The sequence below is a fragment of the Salvia hispanica genome, chromosome 2, assembly GCF_029641045.1.
Source record: "Salvia hispanica isolate PSC_SH4W2 chromosome 2, Shi_PSC_v1, whole genome shotgun sequence".
Taxonomy (NCBI): Eukaryota; Viridiplantae; Streptophyta; class Magnoliopsida; order Lamiales; family Lamiaceae; genus Salvia; species Salvia hispanica.
In genome coordinates, this window is record NC_142693.1 from 10874002 (window position 1) to 10882777 (window position 8776).

Here is an 8776-nt window from a genome sequence, read left to right on the forward strand (position 1 = left end):
CTACTGCTGTATTAAAATACAAGTCAACGTATGCAATCAGATTTGTTATGTATTACACTGTTAAATGGCAAGTGAGAGAGGAAAGGTTAATAAGAAAACGTAGACATATTGAAGATGGTGAGCTATTTCCGGTTGTTCTTTTTTTTCTCTTTCGTTCAATTACAAGTGTACCGAACTCGTCTTTGGCAGAATTGTGTTGCCAATTGATCTCAATGGATACAACTTAATTTAGGAATGATAAATTTCGTTATTAAACACTATCAATCTCATATTTTACTTTAACAATCACATAATTCCTTCCTTTTGTTCATCTTCTTCTTTTACTCCCTCCGTCCCATAAAAGTTGAGTCGTATTCCTTTTTAGTCCGTCCAAATAAAGTTGAGTCATTTCCTTTTTTAACTAAAGACAAAACATCTAATCACTCTTATTTTATTCCATCATTTACTTTACTCTCTCTTATCTTTCCTACTTTTTCCATCTCTTCAATTTATTTAATATAAATTTTTAATCTCCATGCCCAAAAGTTTTGTCTCAACTTTTATGGGACGGATGAAGTACTATACTTCCCCTCAAATTTAGCAACAATATGTCCGATAATCAATTTACCAAGAACATTATGGAATATTTTGGGATTCCTGACTTTTAACTTTTGTTAGTATATCTGCTATTGACCTTTAGATCGGATAGATTGTAATTCAATGATTCATCTTTCAATATTATATTTAATTAAAAAGGCCAATTGACTGTCACGTATTTGGTCTCTGTTGAACTGGATTTTCTGAATTAATGGTGATAGCTTTGTTGTCGAACGAGAGTTGGCTTATATGTGTAGAAGGGAAAACTGATATTTGGTTTATGATCTTTCTAGCCATATGATCTCGGTCAATTGCTCTTACCTTGGGAATTATGCCTCTACACTCGAAAATGAATAATGACACTTCAAGTGACCAAATTCCTTCTGACAAATGTGAAATACTTCTTCGTTCGTGAATAGGAGTCCCATTTATATTGTGCACGAGTTTTAAAAAATATTAAGAAAAGTGGGTAGAAGAAAGTTAGTGGAATATAAGTCTCACTTGTATATATTGGTTTTAAATGACATATGAGTGGAATGAGTTAGTGGAATGTGAGTGCTTCTTACCATTTATAGTAATAATGAACTGGGACTCCTATTCGCGGACGGACTAAAATAGTAAAACGAGACTCCTATTCGCGGACAGAGGAAGTATCATAGTATTGATTTTCCATCTATTCGTTTACTTGCACAATCGACAGCGGTGTACCCATCAATTTAAAGATATTCTATTTTCTTTTGTAACACATCATACCCCAATAGTAATTTTTGGATAGAGAACAATCCTCATTCCTTAGTGCGACATCCAAATAATTGATTGTCCTATTGAAGCAATTATTCGACTCTTAGAAGCTTTGCTTAAAGTCCATAAATGAATCTCTTTAGCTTGGATACATTATTTGACAAAACATTCATGTTATGTCATATATACCTCGCTTTCTAGATCTCCATTGATAAATGTGATTTTGATATCCATTCCCCAAATGTCAAAATTGCATTATGCAACTATTGCAAATAATATCTGAACTTGATCTTAGCAACTATTGAAAAAATTTCTTCATAGTCATATCATCACACTTACTACAAGTCTAACTCTTTCACCACTAACCTAGTCTTGTAGGACTATACTTGTGATCTACATATCTCTTTTTTATACACGATTTAGAAATATAAAATCCTTAAAAATATTTATGATTTGTTTTAATTCCACCGACTCCTCTAGAGAGACAAATGAGTTTTACGTTCCAATCTTAGGACTATTTTTTCTATGTATTGTCGAATCACTTTTCACCCACAGTCGACTATTATAGTACTACTATTTGTCCGATTCTTTGTACTCCTATATTTCAATTTGTTAATAGTACTCTTGTGCCATTGAAAAAGTTGCCGGAATAATTCTTAGAAGTTACAAGGCTTTATTCTCCATTCATTCGATGATGGATACGTTTAATAAAAGGCTTCTATAAAAATTAAAGAAATTTGGACACACTACTATATTTGTCAAGGACCATCTTTGAAATGTAATGGTGTGCGTGTGCGTGTGCTTAGTTAAATCCTAGTAGTAGTTACTAACTTACTATTGTATTGTTGATAATGCCAAAAAATAAAATAAAAGAATAATAAAATATTGAAAGCAAATGTGGGGTCTGACCACAGAATAAAGTGGGTATATATTAAGGTACTTTGAATATAGTCGTCAAGTGGCAACTAAGCTCTGTGTCATATAATTGCACATTGCTCATCTTTCGGTTGGATGAGGTAGACGCCTGCCCCACCACTTTCTGGCTGACGCCATTGAAATTTAGAAAATGTCAATAAATGCAAATGTGTAAAGAATATAATCCGACTCTTACTTACTTTGCTGAATAGGAATTGGATAAAATCAAAACTTTAAATACTGTGTACATTCAAAATTATGATTTGGACTATTCAAAATTGTCAATAAATTATAAAAAAATAGAAAAATGTCAACAGAATTTCAACGATAATCAATGGTTGATGCTGTATTGATATTGTGTTGATACTGTGTTGACATTAAAATATTGAAATTTTACACTGTGTTGATATTGTATTGAAATAGTGTTGAAGCTGTGTTAAGGAGTTTTGAGTTTGTACCGTATATAAGTTTGCATTTTATCACTACCTATATATATACTCCCTCCGTCCCACATAATTTTGGACACTTTGGCCCGACACGGGTTTTAAAAAATCTAATTGAAAGTGAGTTGAAAAAGTTGGTGGAATGTGGGTCATACTTTTAAAGTATTAATTTTATAATAAAATGTGAGTAGGAATGAATTAGTGGAATATGGAGTCCATTACCAAAAATGGTAAAAGTGAAATGAGACAAATTATGTGGGACGACCCAAAATGAAATACTCGATCAAATTATGTGGGACGGAGGGAGTATAAGATAGTGATAAAATGCATAACTCTGTATATTGCACAAACTCCAAAGTATAATTTAGATCGATAGAATATGTCAACAGATGACATAATAACAACAACACATTTATCTATCACGTTTGATATTTTTTGTTACTATTATTATATTATATATTGATATTTTCTAATAATTCAGACATAATTTGAAATTTATAAAATATTTATAGTTTGCATTTGATTACGTGCCTATATTATAACACTAAACGTTAAGCGGAATACCTTAAACAATTTGGAGCATTCTAACAAAAATATTTTTCTACAACATCGGATGTTTAAGCTCGTTGAATTTTAAATATTACTGCTACTGACTAATTATTACTATTTCCATAATCAAAAGTATTACTTTGACCAAAAGTTAGACCGAATTGAAATCAAGGACTAGCTTGATCTATATAAATTTGGAGTTATTTATTAGAGCTTAAAATTAAGTTCATGAATATGGTCAAATTCATTTGCTTTATATATTGTGTGCCAAATTTAATGAAGTCTCTAGTACTACCTGAGAGTTGATTGGATTTGGAAGCCTTCGAACTTACCAATAGTTGTTGAAAATGTCATACCCTTTCTTTCTATCAGTAACTATCATATTATCTAGACTATCTTCTCTCTTTTATTGTTTTTGAAAAAGACAAATAATGAAGGGACATTTGACCTTAGTGCATGTTTTGCATTCTTCTTCATTGGTGTTTTTTTTTTCTTTTTAATTTGTTTTGGTCGGTGCATATATAATTTTTTTAGTTTTTGGCAACTAAAGGAGTGTTTTGGATATGTGATGAGGTTGAGCCTCGTTAATATCGTTTGTGGTAAAAAAATACAAATATCCCAATGGAAAACACAAATTTTCAAAACACTATATTAAAAGCCCAAATAGATTATAATACTATATTCCAAGCCCAGCCCATAAGGGCAAATCAAGAAAATACCACACGAGACAGGGCTAAAATAGGGAGAAAATAATTATAGTTAGCGGGAAGGAGAGCCGTTGGTCTCCAAAACACCCAAAAATGGCGCCAAAATTGGCAGCCCCCAAATATTGCAGGAAATTTCCCCATTCACACCATATAATTACATTTCTTTGAACCCTCTCTCTTGAAATCACAAACACTCTCTTCTCAATTCAAAAACTTATCCCCCTTTTCTCAAACACAAATCCAACTAAGAAATGGGATTCTCAAAGAAGCATCAAATCGAAATGGACAAAGATTCAGAGCCCAAGAAATGGGTGATAGCCGGAGTCGCAATCAGGGCTCCGTTAAAGCCCATTTCCACAAAGCCCTGCACCGAAGACCAAGGCGGAGGCGGCGGCGCCACCACCCCGACGGCGCGCGAGTCGAGGATACCGGAGAAGCTGCCTTGCCCGCCGCCGCCGAGGAAGCGCCGCCCCGCCTCCACGTGTCATTTCAACCGAGGGAGAGAGTTCTTCAATCCACCCGACCTTGAATCCATATTCATGTGCCACGCTGGCAGAGCCAAGTAATTAATTAATTAAATTATGTTTTATGTTTTTTTTTTTTAATTTTCTTGGACTTTCAGTTTGTACTAGTTTCTTAGCAGGTTAGGAGATTTCAGAAGTTAGTAGTTTGGTTAAGTAGTTTTTTTTTTATATAGTAATAATGTTATGTACAAATGAAATGTACAATATTTTTGGGCATGAATCTTTTTACTCTTGAGAGAATAATTTATTAAAAAAAATTGTTTGGTTTAATTAATTAGAGGTACGTACTATAAGTTTCGCAGCATTTGTAAATGGTGTGAAGTATAGTAGATTAGTATTATTGTTTCATGCATTACTCTAATCTAGTGTGATTTCAATGGATGTTTAGAGTTGATTTCATTTCTTGTTTTAATACATCAATTCAGTTCGCACAACAATCTACCGCAGTTGAAATAGTCTCGTTGTTAAGAATGACTTAATGTATTAGGGTGATATATTGTGAGAAAAATTACTAAAATAGGAAAATTGTTCCCTCCATCCTAATCTATTTAAGACATATTTTTTATCATGAGATTTAAAAAATTATTCTCTCTGTCCTGCGATAGGAGTTCTATTTGGTTATGACATGAGTTTTAAAAAATATAAAAAAAAGTGGGTTGAATAAGTTAGTGGAATAATGGTCCAAGTTATATGTATTGGTTTTATAATAAAATTTGAGTTGAATAAGTTGGTGGAACGTGAACCTACTTACCACTCATTGTACAAGTGAATTATGACTCTTATTGTGGGATGAACCAAAATGATAAAATAAAACTCTTATTGTAGGAAAGAGAGAATAATATTTAAAGGTTTAAGTATTGAAAAAAGTAGTAATGGAAGGAAAAATGAGAGAAAAATAATAGAGAATACAAAAATGAAAATATTGCAAAAGGAAAATGGTGCAATGACTTTAGGACAAATTAATTAGATTTTAAATAAGGTACGTATAAAACCTTCCTACCCCTCAGTTTTCATTTTCATGGATATCCCAAACACAGCACGTGTGGCTGCCTGTGTGTAAGAATGCAAACAAAAGGATAACTCAATAAGAGGAGGACCCCAATAAAAAGATTTTACAAATTTAGTGACTTTGAAAGTAGCATGAATTTTAAACGGAGCCGTCCGAAAAAAAATTAAATTTAGCTCTATTTTTAAATGTGTGAGATTGAATAATTCAAAATGTAAATTGAAGAACAAAATCATAAAATTCCATATATTTAGATTATATTTGACCTTTATTCTAAAATATTAAGAGAGATAAAAAATAAAAATAAGTAAAGTATTATTAGTGAAAATAGAATCCCATTTTATAGAGACAATAAAAACTTGCCAAATGTTGAAGCTGATTAATTTTGTGGGACACTTAAAAAGAAAAAAAAAAGACTATTGTTTATGAGGGAAGTATTTTTATTGTCTAAATTACTCCACTTCAAAAATTATTGATTTTTGACCCACCCACCAACTCCCCTCCATCCAACATCCCATTTTATCTCAACTCACTTAAGGAGAGTGGACCCACTAGCCTCGTAATTCTTGATTGGTTTTATTACAAAGGACAAGCACTTGGCCTCTTCATTCTGAAGCATCCTATGTCGTTTTTATGACTTCAATGCTCTTTCTCGTTTTTATTGCACCGCATATTCTCAGTTGAGGGGGAAAAAAATTAAATCATTATATTAAATAGTAAACTATAAAATTAGTACTCAAAAAATGAGTATTGTATTTTTTTAAATCCAACATTTATAAAATTATATTCAGTCAAAAAAATTTATAAATTTAAAATAGTCCCGATTTTTACTATCTATCATGTTGTCCTTGAGGTGTGCATTTATCATTTAGCATGATTTGAAAGAGTGATTTAGAGCACAAAACTTGTGGTTTTTGAATGTTTCTGTACTTCTGTTTTTTATTTTTGAGGATCAAAATTTTTTATGGTATTATTAAATCTTAGTATATTATCTCAAAACAAATTATTTAAATCTTTCTAGTGTTATCTAAAATGAATTATTTAAATCTTTGTGGTATTATTTAAATTATTGCGTCACACAATCGAGAAATTAATATGTACTGTATTTGTAGTATTATTTTGAAAATATTGAATGGTTTATTTTAAAAAAACATTCATATTTAGTTTAATATTTGATTGCAATAATAATTTATAATTTGTTAGATACTGATTTTTCTCATGAATCATTTAGTAATTTATTTTGACTTAATTTGAATTAAGTTGCAGTTTATTTTATTTAATTTATTGTTGCAGTCAATCATTAAACTAAAAATGAATGCTTTAAATAAAACATTCAATATTTTCTAAATAATACTACAAATACATATTAATTTCCCGATTGTAATGCAATAATTTAAATAATACTATAAAGATTTAAATAATTCAGTTTTGATAACACTAAAAAGATTTAAATAATTTATTTTGAGATAGTATACAAATATTTAATAATACCACATAATTTTGTTCCTTAAAAAATCAGTACAAAAACATTAAAAAATCACAAGTTTTGTGCTCTAACTCACTCCTCAAATCAAGCTAAATGGAAAAATACATACATCAAGGACTGAAGGATAAAATAGTAAAAATCAGGACTGAATTTTTGATTTATGAAACTTTTTAACTGAAAATGTGATTTTGTAAATGTTGGGTACTAAAAAGGTGCAAACCTTATTTTCTGGATATCAGTTTAGTAGTTCACTCTATATCAAATTGTGTATTAATTGACATACACTATACCACTTCCTCAAATCTCCATTATGGATAAGATGTCACACTTGATCAATGACTGTACTTACTCGTGACATGTTTTTTTAGCATGCGATTTAAAAGTAAATATTTAGAGAATTAAGTGGAGAGAGAATCTAGTAGATGTTTAAAAGTAGAATAGAATAAAGTAAGGTAGTGTAATTACGTTAGCGTATGTTTTTTTTAAAAAAAGAAATGATTCACATTGGATGATTGTACTTACTCATTAATACTAGAGTGAACTACATAAATGGTACCTGATCTTTCACTTTCGCACATGAATGATACTTGATCTTTATTTTATATCATTTTTGGTATCTGATGCAATTTCATCCCAAAATACCCTCTAAACAAATTCATTTTTCCATTTGTGTCATAAAGGATATTTTGGGCATTGACAAAACTAGTACCAAAAGTGATATTATAATATCTTCTCTCATTCTCCTCACTCTTTATTTATACTATTATTATTAATCAATATTAATATTATTATTTTGATGTTATAAATTAATAATTAATTTATTTTTAGTATCATTTAAATATACTTAATCATAGTTATAATTATATTTAATTATTATATAATATTATTGTTATAATAGTAAAAACTATTAGTAATTAATAAAAATAATAATTATTTTATATTAAATTAATAACTAATCAATATAGTCTTAATCAAAATTTAAAATTGTGAATTGTATTCATAATGATAAAGAGTTGAATATTTTTAGTTAGTTTCAACCCTAAAATGAGTATAAATAATTTAATTAAAAATATTTAATTAATTTAATTACTTTAAATAATTAATTTAATTAGGTGTTTTGTTATTGATTTATATTATGAATGTAATTAGATGTATGTATAAAATACTGAAAAGAAAGAAGAAAAAAGAGAGAAAAGAAAAAAGAGGAAACATAAACTAAGTAGAAAAAAGAAAGAAGAAAGGAAGATGAAATACTAAAAAGAAAGAAGAAAATGAAGAAAAAAGAAAGAAGAATAAACTAAAGAAGAAAAAAAAGAAATAATAATGGAAGAAAAAAAAATTCACATATTTGGTTCTATTTAATTGAAATTTTCAAAAATATCCTCCACAACAAAAAAATCACATGTTTGGTACCTAGATTATTTTTGTCATGGGGTACCAAAAACGATATAAAATAAAGATCAGGTACCATTTATGTGCGAAAGTGAAAGATCGGATACCATTTATGTAGTTCACTCTTAATACTATAAGTGACACGTTTCTTTTAGCACGATATTTAAAAGTAAATATTTAGAGAGTTAAGTGAAGAGAAAATCTAATAGATGAATAAAAATCGAATTGAATAAGGTAAGATAAAGTAATTATGTTTAGTGTTTGTTTTATAAATAAAAAAAAAGAAAGAAATGATTCACAATGGAATGACCTAAAACAATGAGTCGCCTATTAGCTTTGTGTGAATCAGCCTAAAATCAGCATACTTAGCTACAAATTTGCAGAAAGAAAAAAAAAATACTACTATCAATTAAGGCACAACACACGGCTTTATTATG

General features: G+C 29.5%; 1 pseudogene; it reads left to right on the forward strand.

Moving 5' to 3' along the window:
• Positions 1-4058: 4058 nt before the first annotated feature.
• LOC125202608 (cyclin-dependent protein kinase inhibitor SMR6 pseudogene) lies at positions 4059-4671 on the forward strand (annotated as a pseudogene).
• The last annotated feature ends 4105 nt before the right edge of the window (positions 4672-8776 follow it).